General features: G+C 47.7%; 1 protein-coding gene across 8 annotated transcripts in view; it reads right to left on the reverse strand.

The window, feature by feature from the left end:
* The window catches only part of SPPL2B (signal peptide peptidase like 2B), a 175,053-nt gene that overhangs the window by 114,077 nt on the left and 41,339 nt on the right, over nucleotides 1-19,637 (reverse strand). The window lies entirely within an intron of this gene.

Raw genomic sequence — 19,637 nt, forward strand, 5'->3', positions numbered from 1 at the left:
TGGAGACCAGAGGCCCTGAATTCTGTGCTCTCTGAGGTGTGCTCCCCACCTCATTGTCGACCCGTCAGTGACCAGACACAATGAGGGGCATGGTTTGGAGAAGTTGACCCCTGCACATACCATTTGGAGGTCGAGCCACTACTGAAGAGACTTGAGAACCCACAGTGGAAGTATGACTACCATCTAGGCTGCGTCTGCTCGGTCGATACACGGATGCTAGTCAAGCCTGGAGAGGTCTGAGTCTGAGCCTCACGTGTTGCACCACATATGTACAAGATGCCATGTGTCCCAGGAGTTTCAAGCAACTCATTGCTGTGGTTATAGGGAATCCTCTGATATCCTGTATGATATCATGAATGGCCTGGAAGCAGGCCTGGGGCAGGGACACTCTGGCCTGTCTTTAGTCTAGCACTGCCCCTATAAACTCATTCTCTGAGTAGGGGTGAGTGTTGACTTTTGAGTCTTTAGGAGGAGGTCCAGTGTGTCGAAAGTGGATCTTATCAGGGTGATGTGTTGATCCACTTGTGTCCTGGAATGGCCCTTCAACCAGCTGTTGAGGTATGGAAATATGTAAACTTGACTTTGCCACAGGAAGGCGGCCACAACTGACATACATTTGGTGAACACCTGAGGTGCCAATGACAGGCCGAATGGTAGCATGGCAAATTGGTCGTGCGTGCCCCCCACTACAAACCTTAGGAAGCACCTGTGGGACAGGATTATGGAAATGTGGAAATATGCATCCTTCATGTCGAGGATGACATATCAATTTCCTGGGTCCAGGGGTGGGATAATGGTGGCCGAAGAGACCATAACCAACTTTGATTTCTTCATGAATCTGTTGATGTTGCGCAGGTCGAAGATGGGTCTGAGGCTCCCCTTTGCTTTCTGTGTTAGGAAATATTGGGAGTAAAACCCCCTGCCTCTGAGCTCCAGTGGAACCTTCTTTACAACTCCTGCCAATAGGAGGGTTTGTACCTCCTGCAGAAGGAGTTGCTCGTTCAAATGATCCCTGAAGAGGGATGGAGTAAGGGGATGGTGGGGTGGGGTTAGGGGCAAAGAGAATGGGAGAGAATATCCAATTTCTACCATGTTAAGGACCCAACAGTCTGAGGTGATTTGGGACCACGCCTGGTAGAAATGGGATAGATGTGCCGAAAAGGGGAAAGAAGGATCCAGTTGATAGGTTGGTATGTTGCCTTTGGACGCAGCCTCAAAAGGTCTGCTTAGGGTGATAGCAGTTTTGGTTTCTGGGTTGCCTGTGATTATGGTTCTGTCGAGACTGCCCCTGGTACGGTCGTGACGTGGGCTGTGGCCTAAAATTGTCTACGTTAGGTGGCGGGAGGGTGCAGCCCAGCGATTTCAGAGTGGCTCGGAAGTCTTTTAAGCTTTGGAGTCTCAAGTAAGTCTTTTCTGAAAATAGTGTAGTACAGGAGATCCCAGACTGTCTGTTGTACCTCTCAGGCAGGTCCGAGGCATGCAGCCAGGAGCAACGGCACATTGCGATGCTAGAGGACAAGGCTCACGTTGCAGAGTCCACGAAGTCTAACGTGGCTTGCAGTGATGTCCTGGCGACTGCCCTGTCCTCATCCACCAGAGCCGAGAATTCAGACAGAGTACAGAGGGACAAGGTCCAAGAATTTGGACATTGCATCCCATGATTTAAAGTTACATCGGCTCAGGATTGCCTACTGGTTTGCAATTCGAAGATGGAGACCTCTGGTGGAGTATATCTTCCTCTGAAAGAGGTCCAGTTTCTTTGTGTCACTAGCTTAAGGGGTAGGTTCCTGCTGACTTGCTTCTCCCTCTCGTTAACAGCCACAACCACCACCAGTCTGGCGGGAATGAACAAATATTCATAGCCGTTGGAGGGCACTAACTATTTCCTCTTGACACCCTTAGCTGTAGGACGAGAGAGGCCAGCATTTGCCAGAGGGTCTTTGTGTTCTCCTGAATAGTTTTAATCGGGGGAAGGGCCAGCTGTGATGGGTTTGGTCACAGAGAGCCCCTTGGGACTGTAACCTGATGTGCTGAAATTACCTCTGAGCCCATGTTCCCTAAAGGCTCGGGGCTCCAGAACCCTGCCTTGTTGAGTCAGACACGCTAGCCAACTGCAACACAGACCCAGGTCTGAACCATGCCCCCAAAGCTTCAGGCTTTAACTGAGAACCACTTGTCAGGTTACCTATCTCCAGCACCCAGACACCCAGTTTCCAATGGGATCCAAACCCCAAATAAATCCATTTTACTCTGTATAAAGCTTATGCAGGGTAAACTCATGAACTGTCCGCCCTCTAGAACACTGATAGAGAGAGATGCAAAGCTGTTTGCTCCCCTAGGTATTAATCACTTACTCTGGGTCTGTTAATAAACAAAAGTGATTTTATTTAGTATAAAAAGTAGGATTTAAGTAATAACAGACAGAATAAAATAAGTTACCAAGCAAATTAAAACAAACATGCAAGTCTAAGCACAATACATTAAGAAACTGAATACAGGTAAATCTCAGCCTCAGAGATGTTCCAATAAGCTTCTTTCACAGACTAGACTTCTTCCTAGTCTGGGCCCAATCCTTTCCCCTAGTACAATCCTTGTTAGTTCCAGCTTAGGTGGTAACTAGGGGATCTCATATAACTGGCAGCCCCCTTTGTTCTGTTCCACTCCCTTTTATAGCTTTGGCCCAAGGCAGAAACCCTTTGTCTCTCAAGATCCCCACCCTTCCTTCTAAATGGAAAAGCACCAGGTTTAAGATGGATTCCAGTAACCTGTGACATGGTCACATGTCCTGTGAGACTTCATTCTTCCAAGGCTGGCCCGTAAGTACCCAGGGAGGTTTGCAAATAAACAGAGCCATTTACAACCAATTGTCCTAGTCAATGGGAGCCATCAAGCTTCCAAACCACCATTAATGGCCCACACTTTGCATAATTACAATAGGACTTCAGAGTTATACTTCATATTTCTAGCTTCAAATACAAGAATGATACATACATACACACACACAAATAGGATGAACACACTCAGTAGGTTATAAGCTTTGTAATGATACCTTACAAGAGACCTTTTGCATAAAGCACATTCCAATTACCTTATAGTCACACTCATAAGCGTATTTCCATAGAACATTATGAAGTGCAACGTCACACCACCCTGGTGGGCACTGCTGGGGATAAAATGTCCACCATTGGGTCTTACACCTCAGTGACCTCTTCCATCTTTATTCCAAGATTTTGAATGACACACCTCAGGAGTTCGAGGTGGGCTCTGCTGTCGAGAGGGGGAGGCCCTGAGGACACTCCTGCCACCACCTCATCTGGTGACAATGATGAGGAACCCCGAACCAGAGAGGGTCCCTCCTGCCCATCTGGCTCTTCTAACTGCTGCGGCTCCACCCCCAAATCAGTGTCCCTCTCAGTGCCAGTCGTGGCACCAGCCACGGTGCCTTCCATGGCGTTGATTGTAGTGCCTATGGCAGACACAGTGCCGGGCGCAGTGCCAGTGCTGCTGTTTGTGTCGGACGTGGTACCGGTGGTGGCACTAGTAGTCGTAGCAGTGGCTGAAGCCCGAGAGAGATCCCTGGCCCTGGACGCAGTCCTTCTCTCAAATGCAACCGAGAAAGAGCGCCCAGAGACGGACCCCTGGGACTGATGGTAAGGCCACGGGGTCCAGAAAGGCCACTATGCCGGGATCTGGGCTGATACCTGCCATTGAGCCAGTCACAGCACCGGGGGGGAAGGTCTGCATCATCCCCTCAGTCTGAGAGGCAGGCAGCTACAGTGCCGGCTCCTCTGGGACACACAGGAGTCTGCCTCTGATTCGGACTCCAAGGACTCTGATCACTGATCACATGGCGGCACCGTACCTGTTGGTGCCGGGGAGATAGGGATCAGGGACAAGTCATAGCAGGCTTGCCCTTGGACTGCACCAGTGGCCTCTGTAGTACTTGAAGCCTCGGGGCCAATGCAGTCTCACCTGATGGGGAGAGTGCAGAATGGTCAAGGTTATAAAGGTCCCAGGCTACCCTGAAAGTCTCCAGTGTGGAGGGAAGATCCAAATCCTCCACCTGGGTCTCCTCTGGTGGTCCCAGACTCAATGGCCCCTGCCTGGAGTTGACAGTGCCAGCTGTTGAGCAAGAGGGGAGGTATGGCCCAGCACAGGTCGCCCTCCCTGGGTGGCTCCCATTCCGCGGCTCCCTGTCCATCTTCCAGTGCGTCTTCCTTGAACAAGAGACAGATCGGTGCTGTGAATGCTCCCGCGCTGCGGTCTTTGGTGCCAAGGAGTTCTGGTGCTCAGGATCTCTGACCCCAGAGTCCTTCCTCAGCATCATGTCCCAGATCAAAGCCAGTGTGCTGCGCATCAATGCCAAGGAGCCCAGTGCCATGTCCATGGGGCTCAATTCGGACTAAGGGCACAGAGCTGCTTCCATTAGCAGCAGCTTCAGCCTGTGGGCCCTCTCTCTTTTTTCATGTAGGGGCAAAAACTCCTATGGATTTTACACCTGTTCGTTCAATGGGACTCCTCCAGGAACTTTAGACAAGCCGTGTGTGGGTCACCCTTGGGCATAAGCTTTTGGCAAACCCCACACGGTTTAAACCCCCATCCAAGCATGCCCAGGAGAGGGAAGGGAAAATCGGCACTACGGGGGTAAGAGAACCCCTTCCGGAACCCAAGTTCAGATATCTAAATGAATTATAAAAACTTTAAAAAAAACAAAAACCACTCTTTTAACTATTTACAGAGAAACTATGTTAGAGGTTCGCTTGTGAAGACAATAGTCGAAACATTCCAATGATTGTCACTGGCAGTAAGAAGGAACTGGAGAAGTGGTGGGTTGGCAGGGCCCTATATGCAGCACCATGAAGGCGCGACTCCAGGGGGCTCCACAGCCGACCCAATCAGTGCTGCTAGGGGAAAAACCTTTCAGCGACTGTACACACAGCATGCACACACAACTAACTGGAATCAGTATGAGCAAGCAATTGAAGTAGTGGTGTTGTTTAGAAGCCCAAGAAAGGGGCTAGAATTTAAAGGGCTCAAGGATGAGGTTGAAGACTCTAGAGAGGGCCAACCATTTGTTGAACTTCATTACCACTGGAAGGGGAATGAATGTGAGAGGTGGCCTGGTTGGAGGGCAGGGTCAGTGAGAACTGCTGAGGACAAAGATCGCCAGGGAGGAAGCCCTGGGAGCACATCCCACAGTTTGAAGACCACTGCTTTCGACTAAGAGAGACTTGGCCAGAGGGCTGAGCCACTGAAAATCCTGAGAGGTAACAACTGACAGGGGGCGCTGGGAGAAAGAGAGAGTGAGTGCAGGTTTGCACCTGACCAATAGGAGGCGCTCATGAGAGGTGAGTGCACACCATCATACATCCTTCATAATTTGACCTAGTTTCCACTTCTTGTATGACTCATTTTTGAGTTTCACGTTACTGAAGATCTCTTGGCTTAAGTGAGGGTGGCCTCTTGCCATACTTCCTATCTTTCCTACACATTGGAATAGTTTGCTCTTGTGCCCTTAATAATGTCTCTTTAAAAAACTGCCAACTCTCTTTTTCCATTAGACTTGCTTCGCATGGGCTCTCACCTACCAATTCTCTCAGTTTGCGAAAGGCTGCCTTCTTGAAGTCCACTGTCTTTATTCTGCTGTTTTCCCTCCTACCATTCCTTAGAACCACAAACTATCATTTCATGATCACCTTCACCCAAGCTGCTTTCCACCTTCAGATTCTCAGCTAGTTCCTCCCTGTTTGTCAGAATCAAATCCAGACGAGCCTCTCCCCTAGTTGTTTTCTCCACTGTCTGTAATAAAAAGTTGTCTCCAATGGATTCCAAGAACTCGTTGGATAATCTGTGCCTTGCTGTGTTATTTTACCAACAACTTCTGGGTAGTAGAAGTCCCTCATCAGTACCAAGTCCTGTGTTTGGATGTTTCCATATGAGGAAATTAAAAAGACTGGAACTTTTCAACTTGGAAAAGAGACGACTAAAGGGGAATATGATAGAGGTCTATAAAGTCATGACTGGTGTGGAGAAAGTAAATAAGGAAGTGTTATTTACTCCTTTTCATGCTGTAGCGCCCCTTGTACACCTGGTTACCTCCTTTAATGGCAATCTGCTTACAGGTTTTGATGGATAGGTCTGGGTTCTTTTGGATCCCGCCACCCACTCAGCAGGGTGAATCGTTTTTCTTTTTTGCTATGAAATTATTTGGCGGTGCCTCCACCCCCCCTCACTCCTTCCTGGCAGGGTCACCAGGGCAGCTTGGGCGGAAAATTCTAACTACAGAGTAATCCCCACTTACTTGCCAGATAGTTGGAGACTTCCAAGAAATAAACACAACACAACACAATAATTATATTAAACAGGCAACAAATATAACAGGGTGAAACACTATTTTTAGGGTCACCGGTGCCCACACTGAAAATACCCGTGACTTGATGTAACAAGTGTAAAATTAGTGTCCTGTTGGTACACGTAATTTGCTGGGGCCCTTGATGACCTATAAAATTCTCTACCGTGGTTTAGCAGTGTGGCTGACTGGGTTCAGTACAGCTCAAAGGACTCTCAAGTGGGAGGAGGTGGTGAATCCCTCCACAGGTGTAATAAGCAGCAGGTTATAAAATTCTCAAACCCTTACTCCCTGGCTTGAGGACACAGTTCAGGGAGTTGGGGCGGGGGGGGTCCCCAAAACAAACTCCCTGACTAACTTACTAAAAGCTGGTGCCCTCACAAACTCCATGAATGATCTTCAGATTTCAAGATGACGCTGGACTCCTCAGCCACTGCAAAGGGGCTGATGTCAGGGATCCTCCTCAAGCAGGAATCAGGCTACGTTGGTCCCAGGATCTCCTCTCATTACAAAGGGGTGCAGGGCTCAAGGTATAGGTTATACAACTACCCTCACATCCAAACTGTAGCCTCCTAGCCCAGTCTCTAGTCACACACTCAGCAGGCAGCTTCCCTGGACGAGCAGAGTTGACCATGTGGTGACTAGTCTCACCAGGGGACCTGGAGGTGAACCCAGCCTGGCTGGGGAAATTTCTCAGCAAACGCTACCAACTGAGAGTCATCCGTGGGGAAGGAAAACCCAGCTGGGGAATCTGCTGTCAGGTCCCTAGAGGCCGGTTTGCAGGGGGAACCCTGCTTGCAGGCCTGGGACTCACCAGCTCCCCACACAGCCAGTTCTGCCCTTGCCTTGGCTGGCTCCAGACTCTCCAAAATGGCTTCTCCATTTTCCTGAACTCCCTGGGAGGGCATCTCACTCCCTATTGGTGGCCAGGCAGACTCGGAGTTTGCCTTGGCTCCTCCTCCCTGAGCTGCCAGCAGACAGAGACCAGGAATCTAGGTAATCTCCTTGGGTGTTACAATACCCTAAGAACTAGGGGTCACCAAATGAAATTAATAAGCAGCAGGTTTACAACAAACAAAAGGAAGTATTTCTTCATACAATGCACAGTCAACCTTGCCGAGGATGTTGTGAAGGCCAAGACTACAACAGGGTTCAGAAAAGAACTAGATAAATTCATGGAGGATAGGTGCATCAATGGCTATTAGCCAGAAGATGGGAATGGGTGATGGGATGGATCACTTAATGATTACCTGTTCTGTTCATTCCCTCTGAAACACCTAGCATTGGTCACTGTCAGAAGGCAGGATACTGGGTTAGATGGATCTTTGGTCTGACCCAGTATGACCATTCTTATTCACTAGTTCTTCCTGTTATTCCCCATACTTCTTGCATTAGTATACAGACATCTAAGATGTTTATTAGATTTCCCCTTCGTATTCCCTCTTGTCTCTCCTTTGTCCATGCTGCAATTTCCCATGTTCCCCAGAGATTCTGACCCTGCACCCACAGGGCTCCACATTTTGAATATTTCTGTGGACTTTTGTCTCCTGCTCCCATCAAACCTAGTTTAAAGCCTACCTAACTAGTCTTGCCAGTCTGTACCCAAAGATACTCTTCCCCTTCTTTGACAGGTGGGCCCAATCTCAGCAGACCTTCTTCTCAGAACTAAGATCCCATGGCTGAGGAAGCCAAAGTCCTCCTAGAGACACTATCCAGGCACCCATGTATTTACCTCCAGGATATATAAGCCCCTGCCTAGACCCCTACTCTTGACCAGAAGGATCAATTAGAACACAACCTGTGCTCTCAGCTCCTTCACTCTCATTCCCACAGCCCTGTAGTCACTTCTGATCTGCTCATGGTCATATCTTGTAGTCCCATTAGTGCCCACATAGATGAGCAGCATGGGGTAGTACTCAGAGGGCCAGATGATCCTTGGAAATCTCTCTGTAATGTCTCAGATATGGATCTCTGGTAGGTAGCACATCTCTTGGGATGCCAGGTCAGACTTGCAGATGGATGCTTTGGAGCGGTGGTTGTGATCCTTCCAGCCTTGGAGGTACAAGGCTTCTCCTCCTCCACCTTTGGGGGAGATTCCTCATCCCTTGCTGCCAAAGTAGCATATCAGTTTATGTCTATGGACGGCGGGTTGGAGCACTGTCTGCTGCCAGAAGTAATCAGCAGCGAGGTTCCTCCCTGTGAAAGAGCAGTTTCCTCCTCCCTTGGTGATGCTACTGCAGTCCCCTTGAGCCAGATTTCTCTCTCAAACTTGGAGGTCTCCATATGCATGTTTTTAATGAATTCCTCTTGTGCATGGATGCTCCTCAGCCTAGCCACCGCCTCCTGTAGCTCTCTCATCTGCCTCCTGACAGTTTCTACCAGTAGGCACCTCACGCACTGGATAGTCCCCCCCAGCCTGGCTTTCTATGATGGGGAAATGCAGGCCACAGTCTGCAAATCCACACCAGTATCTGGGTACAGGGATTATCAATTTCTCAGTTTGGACACAAGTACAAGTGGAGGAGACAGGAGCAATATTGGCACTGAAGACTTTCCGAACCATGCTGATTTTATTCTCGCTCCCTCCTACAAACTCCTCTGCCCACTAGCTCCATTTGGTCACTTAGCATCTGCCTTTTAAGCTTCTCTCCTAGGTCAGTCCTGCCCCCCTCGTTAACACACAAGGGAAGGGTAATCACAAGGATGATGAAAGGTGATCAGAAGGATTAAAGGAACAATGGACAGGAGGCTAGAGCCTTTCTAGCACCCATTCAACTAGCAGATAGTAGGTCTCTGGCCCCACTTCCAAACAGTCCCTAAACCAGTGGTCTGCAACCTTTCAGTGTGGCGGGTGCCTGACGACTAGCCGCCGAAATGCCGGAGAGGAGCAGCAGCATCAAGAGGCGTCACCACCGAAATGCCGCTGAGAAGCGGTGTCATCAAGAGGCATTGCTGCCAAAATGCCACCGAGAAGCAGCAGCATTTCTGCGGCGACGCTTCTTGATGTTGTCGCTTTTCAGTGGCATTTAGGTGGCTGCTTGTCTGGCAGCCTGCTCCTCGGCGGGAGTGTGCGCCCTTGTCAGTAGGCGGGCGCACACAGATGCCCCGGCGGGCACCATGGTGCCCGTGGGCATCGCATTGGGGATCACTGCCTTAAACAAACACACAATCCACAGCAGACCACACTTGCAAACTTTAAGCAAACTAAAAGAAAAAACAAACAGACAAACAAGCTGGCCCACTACCCCAAGAATGTGTGTAATTTTAAAGGAATGCCCCCACTGAACACATTTTTAAATCAACTTTTTTAATCTATTATTTTTACATGTAATATTTGAGATGAATGGAACTGAAAGTAGTCAGCAATTCCCTCCCACCCCGCAGTGTGTTTTCATTATGCACTGGATGGCATTTTATGTCTAGTCAGTTGCATTTCCTTTCTCATGCACTAACATAATGAGAGCACAGGCATATTGTTCCCTCTGACCCCAGGAGAGCATGCCCATGCAGGCCCTACCCCAGGGGAAGCTCATGCTCTGCCCTAGGCTGTGCTTAGGAGTAGAGCTTACATCCACACTCTATCCTAGATCCTGCAGAAGGATGTTTTAATGGTAAGAAAGCGACTGCTCCATTTGAATTAAGGTTTTGTCTACACTAACACTTTTGTTGGTAAAACTTTTTTTGGCCACCCCTGACCGACAAGTTTAACCAATAAAAGCGCCAATGTGGATAGCGCTAAATTGGCGGGAGAGCTTTCTCCCGCTGCCGTAGAGCGGCTACACAGGAAGACCTTACTGCAGCACAGCTGTCGCGGTACAGCTGTGCCACTGAAAGGTCTGTAATGTAAATGTAGCCTAAGGTTGTGGTCTAGGGTTAATTAGGCAATCCCAATGGCCAAAATATTCAGTGCTGGTGTGTTTATTTCATACAACAGAAGTGGCACAAATAATTCAAACAAGAACACGCCCATCAAAATAAATCCCTTCTCTAGGAAAAGAAGCCTCTGGGGCCCAACACTCCAGAGAAAACCTTGCCGGTTATGCCTCCCACAGTGTCTGACTTTGCAGAGTGAGACTTTAATAACTTCAAACAAAGCCCAGAAAACTGACAGTTCACAAGTCCTCTCCCCAGTTAGGCTCAGATGGGTCCCTTATAAAATTGGACCCAACTTCTCTTTGACTTACTTTGGCTCATTCTGCCACAGGGGTCAGTGACTGCACTCTCGTAAGTGAGCAATATGAGTCACAGAACAGCTAGGTGAGCTCCATCTACTTCCAAACCTCTATGAGTAGGGCCCTACAAAATTCACAGCAGTGAAAAATGTGTCACAGAGTGTGAAATTTAATCTTCCACATGAAATCTGGCTCCCAGCCAGGGGCTCCTACCCTGCGCAGGGCTCCAGCTGCTAGTCTGATGGGGATGGAGACTTCCACCACCCCTGGAGGGCCACTCCTGGGGCAGGTCAGACCCACCTCTGGGATCTCCCCCAGCTGCAGGAAGCTTCACACTGTCACACTTCCCACTCCACCTGAGGAAGCTGAAGCTCCAGCTGTCAGCCCTGCTGGGAAAACCAGAGCTATGGTAACCCACCCCCCCATACCCTGTGACTCTCACTTCTGTGCTGCTGCTGGCGGTGGTATTGGCTTTAGAGCTGGACACCCAGCCAGCAGCCTTCCCCTCTGGTGCCCAGTTCTGAAGGCAGTGCCTCTGCTAGCAGCAGGGCAGAAGTAAGGGTGGCAATCCCACCTTCCCCACAAAACCTTGAGACCCTCCCAGCCTGATGGCCTTTTGGATCAGGACCCCCACAGTTACAGTACAGTGAATTTTCAGATGTAAACATCTGAAAACATGAAATAGACTACCTTAAAACCCCCTAGTCCATGAAATTGACCATAATGGACTGTGAATTTGGTAGAGCCTTACCTATGAGACCAAAAAACCATTTGAAAACTGGGGACAATGGTGGAGCTGTGGTCTTCTCTTTCTAGTCCCATGCATGGGGCCAGGGGCAACAGGAGCCAGTTTCAACCACCAACCTCTCTGGATTGAAAGGTGTCTGGGGAATGAACAACGCAGGATTAACCTTTGTGTTCCTGCTTCTGCTGCCACTGCTCAGGTCACTGAAAAAGAAGAGGCCTGGCAGGCAACATTACATGTAGAGGAAGGGGAGGTGGGAGAAGAAGAGTTGGATTCAAATACATTTGTTATTGTGCTTGGATTGGCCTACACCCCGGCAAAACACCCCTGTAAACATCAGAAGGGCTGCAGAGAAACCCACGAGACACATTACTAAATTAAATTAATAAAAAATTGTAAATAAGCAGCTGAAAAAGGGCACCCTTAGATAACTGAAACAGGCCAATTATTCAAATTGACTGGCGTCCCTTTAATAATGTTAAAATGTTGGCAAACCTCATATTTTAGGGTTAGCTAAACTGCACCTTTATAAATTAATTTCAATATCCATTTAAGAATTTGTTACTCTTCTGAAGTGGAGGGAAACCAGTCACTTAGTTCAGCGATGCCCTGGGCATTGATGGGTACCCAATACAAATGCATTTAAACTAAGCATGTGGTCATGCCACTCTTACTGGAGATTTTTAACTTTAAAGAACTGTCCTAACAGTTGGTGCCAAGTGAGAAAATGTGTGTCTTTCAGGCTGTATAGGTTCTTATACCATGGTCATCACTGTAGTCTCTGAGACGCGGCCCTTAACATGTACACAAGCATTTGCAAAAGTCATCCAATAAGAGAATGGAATCTATTCTAGCCAAATCACTGGCGGGATTAGACCAGATGGGTTTTATTCTGACCTGCATGATGACCATCTTAATGCCCAGAAGCATGAGATTTGCTTATCTTTATTTTAAGACTGGAAAGTTGCAAGTAATATTGGTCTTAAAAATGTATTTTTTATTTTGGAGTTCAACATATGGATATAGAGAGACAAATTCTTCATGTCTGAAGAAGAGCTCAGTGTAAACTTGAAAAATTGTCTCTCTCACCAACAGAAGTTGGTCCAATAAAAGATATTACCTCACCCAACTTGTCTCTCTAATATTCTGAGACTAACACTGCTACACCAACACTGAATACAATATATGGACATAGATAGAAAAGGATGCCTATTCCAGTTCTAGGTATCATAATGGCTAATTAAAAATACAATTTAACTCAAACAAGACCAGCAGTAACAAACTGGTGACCTTTCTCCACACACACCTGCCCACAGACAACAGACAACCTCTAAACCAGTTGTCTCGAACCTTTTTAGGCACAAGATCACTTTTTGAATTTAAGCGCAACCCAGGATCTACCCCGCCCCTTCCCCAAAGCCCTGCCCCACTCACTCCATCTCCCACTCCCTCTGTTCAGAGTGTGGGAGGGGGCTCTGGGCTGAGCCTGGGCCACAGGGTTAGGGTGCAGGAGGGAATGAGGGCTGCAAGCTCTGGGCTGAGGCAGAGTGTTAGAGTGCAGGAGAGGGTGTGGGCTCTGGGCTGGGGCAGAGAGTTGAGGTGCAGAAGAGGGTGCGGGCTCTGGGAGGGAGTTTGGGTGTAAGAAGGGGCTCCAGGCTGGGATGGAGTGTTGAGGTGCAGGACGGAGTACAAGACGCTGGCTCTGGGAAGGGACTCAGGGCTGGAGGTTGGGTTGCGGGCTCCCGCAGGGCTCTGTGCCTGTCCCGGCCCCACGCCACTCCTGGAAGAGACCAACATGCCCGTGTTGCCCCTGTGGGGGCAGGGGCCTCTGTGCGCCGCTCCTGCCTGCAAGCACCACCCGTGCAGCTCCCATTGGCCGGGAATGGGGAACTGGTGCCAATGGGAGCTGTGGGTGCGGTGCCTGCAGAGAGGGGCAGTGTACAGAGCCACTTGCCCCTCCCCCCGACCATGAGAGGGTTGCTTCCAGGAGCAGCGTCTGGCCAGGGTAGGCAGGGATGGGCCTTTGCAGCAGACCCGTGCACCACCGGACTTTTAGTGGCCCGAGATCACAATCAACTGAGAGAGTCTCCATAATCAACCAGTCAATCGTGATCTACGGGTTGGTGACCACTGCTCTAAACCCTAACCTCCCCAATAAAACGCCTCACACTCTTATTCAAATCCTCAACCACAGCCTTACTATGTGCACTAAAGGTCAACAGATTTGGACTATTATGGGCCAAGTGGGTGGGTGAATCCCACAGTCAAGGTACCCTCAGAGAAAGGGCCCCACCCTCCAAGCAGCTGTCTTCCTTCTATACCAAGGGAGCTATAGCACAAGCATCTCCACTAATTCAAAGTGTGGTAACATAACATACAGAGAGCAGTGTAGTGTCTCAGGTAGACAGACCACATTCCATTTAGGGAAAGAAACCCATGGGAAGCCAATATAGATTTCAAAGCACCAGTTTCTTGCACCAATGGTGAGACATCACTTAACAAGCAGACCTTCCACCTTCTGCACCAGTTTCAGGGCTGATAAGGTGCAACACCATGTAGAGTAAAGTGCAATACTCTAATCTTGAAATGCCTGTCACTGCTGCTATACAAGCCAACAAACTCGACTGACACACTCAAAAAGGCCCAGAAAACTTTTGCTAGTTGTTTCCATCATCACTATCTCAGTCTTCTGTGGACCGAGCCTCAGTCAACTAGCCTCAAAACTTTTTAAAAATGACATTAGGACCTCATGTGAGGTGTGACAATAGCAATGAACCGGGACCCATTTTAGCTGTATAACACAGAATAAAGTGATTAATTTTTAAGCATGTCCCAATCAATGTCACAAAGTCCTGCTTACAAGTTGTGCTCTCCCCACAGACTACGGTTCCCAGCATGCAATGCTTCCTTGAACCAAGCAGCTCACTCAGTCCGAGGTGGAGTACTGCATGCTGGGACTCAGTCTACATAAAGACAGGTTTCAGAGTAGCAGCTGTGTTAGTCTGTATCCGCAAAAAGAACAGGAGTACTTGTGACACCTTAGAGACCAAACGGGTTTTTTCGATTTAAAGGGCTCTTTAATTCAATTTCTGTACTCCACCTTGGCAAGTGGAGTAGTGCTTAAATCAAGATCGCAATCCCGGGTTAAATGTATTGTGGACGCAAATCAACATTATTGGCCTCCAGGAGCTATCCCAGGAAGCTCCCTTGTGACTGCTCTGGTCAACACTCTCAACTCCAATGCACTAGCCAGGTGGGCAGGAAAAGTCCCGGGAACTTTTGAATTTCATTTCCTGTTTGGTCACTAGCAGCACAGGTGACCATCAGCACAGTCCACCATCACAGGAGATCTCACAGTCTTGGATTCACAGACGAGCCCCAGCATGGTCCAAACAGGAAGTACTGGATCTCATCACATGCTGGGGAGATGAGTCTGTTATGGCAGAACTATATTCCAAAAAAAGGAACACAAATACCTATGCTAAAATCTCCAGGGCCGTGACGGAAAGAGGCTACTCCAGGGACACAGCAGTTTCGTACAAAAAAAAAAAAAAAAAATCAAGGAGTTCAGGCAAGTGTACCAAAAAGCCAGGGAGGGAAACGGGTGCTCTGGGTCACAGCCCCATACATTCTTCTTTTACCATGAGCTCCATGCAATTGTGGGGGGTGATGCCACCACTACCCCACCAATGTCTGTGGACACCTGCAAGGGGGGAGTTGCATGGAACGAGGAGGTGGAGGAGAGTGCACAGGCAAGTGGAGAATCTGTTTCCCCCCCAGCCAGGAACTAATCTTAACGCTAGATCCAATAGCCTCCCCTCACTCCCAAGGCGGGCTCCTGTTTCATGACCCTGGAGAAGGTACTTCTGGTGAGAGTCTGTTTGGAGCCACGCGGTGGGGGATGGGGGGGGGGGGGAACCCAGACGTGCTGGGTTGTTAGTGTTTACAGTAAATGGCTCATCCCTGCTCTGAGCCTGATCGGAGCCACGTGGTGGTGGTGGTGGGTGGGGTTGTTGTGTGCAGTGGTCATCCCAGAGAGCCCGCAGGCCCTCCTTTTATATGGCAAACCCATGAGGCATTGCTTGCTGTGGGAAAGGGGGCCCAGCAGTTTGAAAGCATTGAAATGAATGCAGAAGAAGCAGAACCCCGCGTACCCCTAGGGGCTGCCTGCAAGATGAATTTTGTTGCCTGGTCGTGTGTGATGGCTTTCTCACACCAAAGTGCCCCCTTTGTTCTCTGAAATGTATTTTTTAAAATACTGCCCTCCCTTTTTCTCCTCCTGCAGGTGCAAATGTTTCAACGCGGCACCTATCTACTCCATCTCAGAGGCTGGTCCAGATTAGAAGGCGGAAAAAATGAACTTGAGAGGACGTGTTTGCCGAGCTCATGCAGTCCTCCCGCACTGATTGCCTCCATGCATTCAGCTGCGCCCTAACAATTGTGGAGTCCAGCAAAGCATTACAGGAACACGAAGAGAGGAGGGAGGAGCGTGATTAGAGCAGGCAGGATACTGTGGTCAAGCTCATGGGGGAGCAAACTGACATGCTCCACTGTATGGTGGACCTAATGCAGGAAAGGCAGCAAGATCACAGACTTCCGCTGCAGCCCCTGTATAATCAAACTCCCTCCTCCCCAAGTTCCATAGCCTCCTCACCCACACGGCCAAGAACACAAGGGGGAAGCTACGGGGACCCACACACTCAACCCCAGAGGATCGCCCAAGCACCATAAAGCTGGCATATGCAAACTTTTGATTTAGTTTCTGGACTTGTCCTTCCCTCCTCCTCCACCCACCTACCCTCCCTCCCCACCCAGTTTACCTTATAATTGCTCTCAATGCACTGTGCATCAAATAATGAAGAACAGTTTTTAAACAATTTTGACTTTATTTCCTTTCATATATATAGGATGAGGGTAACTTCAAGAGAAACAAACAACTGTCACACCGTACCCTGGCCAGTCATGAAACTGGCTTTCAAAGCCTCTCTGATGCACAGCGCACCCTGCTGCGCTCTTCTAATCACCCTGTTGTCTGGCTGTGCAATACTGGCAGCCAGGCGAGCCGCCTCAACCTCCCACCCCGCCATAAAAGTCTCCCCCTTACGCTCACAGATATTGTGGAGCACACAACAAGCAGCAATTACAATTGGAATATTGGTTGTGCTGAGATCTAACCAAGCCAGTAAACTGCGCCAGCGCCCTTTCAAACATCCAAAAGCACACTCCACCACCATTCTGCGCTTGCTCAACCTATAGTTGAACTGCTCCTTACTACTGTCCAGGGTGCCTATGTACGGCTTCATGAGCCATGGCATTAAGAGGTAGGCTGGGTCCCCGAGGATAACTACAGGCATTTCAACATCCCCAACAGTAATTTTCTGGTCTGGGAAGTAAGTTCCTTCCTGCAGCTGTTTAAACAGACCAGAGTTCCTGAAGATGGAAGTGTCATGCTCCTTTCCCGGCCATCCCACATTGACGTTGGTGAAAAGTCTCGTGTGATCCACCAGTGCTTGCAGCATCATGGAAAAGTACCCCTTGTGGTTTATGTACTGGCCGCCACGGTGTGCCGGGGCCAAGAGGGGGCTATGCGTTCCGTCTATCGCCCCACCGCAGATAGGGAACCCCAGCGCATTAATGCCATCCACAGTGGTCTGCACATTTCCCAAAGTCACTACCTTTGATAGCAGCTGCTCAATGACTGTGTTGGCTACTTGCAGCACAGCAGCCCCTACAGTAGATTTGCCCACTCCAAACTGATTCCTGACTGACCGGTAGCTTTCACGGAGGGAGGAGTGAGTGATGGCAGACACCCAGAAAAACCTGCTAGAATATTTTTGCCCCATCATGCACTGGGAGCTTAACCCGCAATTCCAATGGGTGGCAGAGACTGCGGGAACTGTGGGATAGCAACCACAGTGCAATGCTCTGCCATTCGATGGTAGTCTCGGTACTGTGGATGCACTCCACCAAATTTACGCACTTTAGTGGGGACACAACATCGAATGCAAGAACTCGATTCAGGAAATTTGAATAAAATAACTTCAAATTAATTTCGTACTGTAGACGTACCCAAAGAAACCACACCACTAAGAAGCAGAGTAGTGTCTTAAAAAAATTTTTAAATCCTCTTTCCTGTTTATCTCCACAGTAAGCTTTGACCAAATATTTTAATTTGGGGTCTCAGATTGAATATAACTGACTAGAAAAAACAACTATAAGTGGAGCTCAGAGGACTGGAAGCAAGCAGCAAAATCTTCAAGACTACAGGAAATGAGATCTATATCACAATAGACTATATAAGAAAGCATTACCTAAATGAGATTGTTGTCATTGCTGAACGAACGAGCAGATGAAATTCAACGTTGGTAAGAGCAAAGTAATACACATTGGAAAAAATAATCTCAACTATATAAACACACAATGATGGGTTCTAAATTAGCTGTTACCACTCAAGAGAGAGATCTTGAGGCACCAGGATAGTTCTCTGAAACTTTTGTTCAATGTGCAGCATCAGCAGTCAAAAATGCTAACAGTATGTGAGGAACTATTAGAAAACCAATAGGAAATAAGACAGAAAATATCATAATGCCGCTATATGAATCCCTGGCATGCCCATGAGTCCAGTTCTGGTCACCCCATCTCAAAAAGGACAAGGAAGAACTGGAAAAGGCTCATTGAAGGGAAAAAAGATGATCAGGAGTATGGAACAGCTTCCATACAAGGAGAGATTAAAAAAAGATTACGGCTGGTCATCTTAGAAAAGAGACAACTAAAGGGGGATATGATAGAGGCCTACAAAATTACGAATGGTGTAGAAAAAGTGAATACAGAAGTATTATTTACCCTTTCACACAATACAAAAACCAGGGGTCATTTGATGAAATTAGTAGGCAGCAGATTTAATACAAACATAAGGAAGTACTTTTTCCACACAACTAACCTGTGGAACTCAATGCCATGGGATGCCGTGAAGGCTAAAAGTACCTCAGGGTTCAAAAAAGAACCGGGTAAGTTCATGGAGGATAGATCTATTAATGGCTATTGGTCAGGGACACAACCCTGAGCTCAGAGCAACCCTAAAACTTTGAATACCAGAAGCTGGGAGTGAAAGACGGGGGTGTGATATAAATGAATGCTGACTAAGAAGCATGTAAACTTATTGCACAATATGATATAAAGGAATGAGCACAAGTTTGGGAGTCAGGAGCCCCCAAGTTCCAACTCTGCCACTTACTTGTTATCCCCATTGTACAGATGCATGCACAGCATTTGCTGTACACAACTCACAGGAAATGTGTGGGTATTATCATCTGTACAACCCTTTGAATCCATCTAGCACCAGACAAGTGCTAAGTAATATTTCCATATGTGAACAAAATAAGAATTTGGATGTAGATCCCAAACGATGAAAGGTTCATTCTCTAATTATGCATTATGTCAAGCAACCCTAGGTATTCACATATTTATGCTGCTCTGTGCCATTTTTGAAAAAGGAATATTTCCCACAATACCTAAAAAAAAATAAAGAAAAATACCTAATCAAGGTACACAACAACAGAATCTGATATACTCTCAGAACTCTGCCCATTATTATCACCTTCACTGGGAGAAGCACATTAACTATACCCAGAGCATAGCACAGCAATGTATATTTCAGTGACAAATGTATATTTCATGCCACAAAACCAAAAATATTTTCTTTTTCCACCTTGCTCTGTTGTGTTGTGTGGGACATGATGTCCATTTCTGTATTAGTTTAGGTATATTCTAAGACTCCCAGGAACCAGCCTTTGTTTAAAGAAAAAAAAATAACGTATTTCCAGGACTTGAAAAATTTATCCAACACTTATTAGCCTAACTGCTAAACCTACTAGACAGATGGAAAAATACTGTTACTACCACACCTCCTCACAATTTAGAGTAAAACAGTTAAGCATTATATTTAATTGTAACATATAAACCAACTATTTAATATCAATTAAAAAAAAAACTCACTAAGCCTCTTGGTGGTGTTATACCTTCTCTTTCCTTCTCACCCCCACTCCCTACCCCTATCCTCATCCTCTTTTCCCAAAATACTTTATGTAGATTGTTTCCGTGCTTCCTCTTCTCTTTCTTCACCTCTCCACTTCCCTATATCCCTCAATCTTTTCCTAAACTGTTTCCTACTTTTTTTCCTGTGCTTTCTCTCTCATGTCTCCCTACAAAAATATTAATATCACAATCTCTCTAAACCTACTAGCCAAAATGCAGTATGAAAGATCATGTGGGAAATCAAGTGCTTGCCAGCCCCCTCTCCCCAAAGCTGTTAGGAAAAGAGGTGTTGCAATTCCCACCAAGGTGTTGTCCTTGGATCCCACTCAGGATCTCA

This window comes from Gopherus flavomarginatus, chromosome 24 (assembly GCF_025201925.1).
Source record: "Gopherus flavomarginatus isolate rGopFla2 chromosome 24, rGopFla2.mat.asm, whole genome shotgun sequence".
Classification (NCBI taxonomy): Eukaryota; Metazoa; Chordata; order Testudines; family Testudinidae; genus Gopherus; species Gopherus flavomarginatus.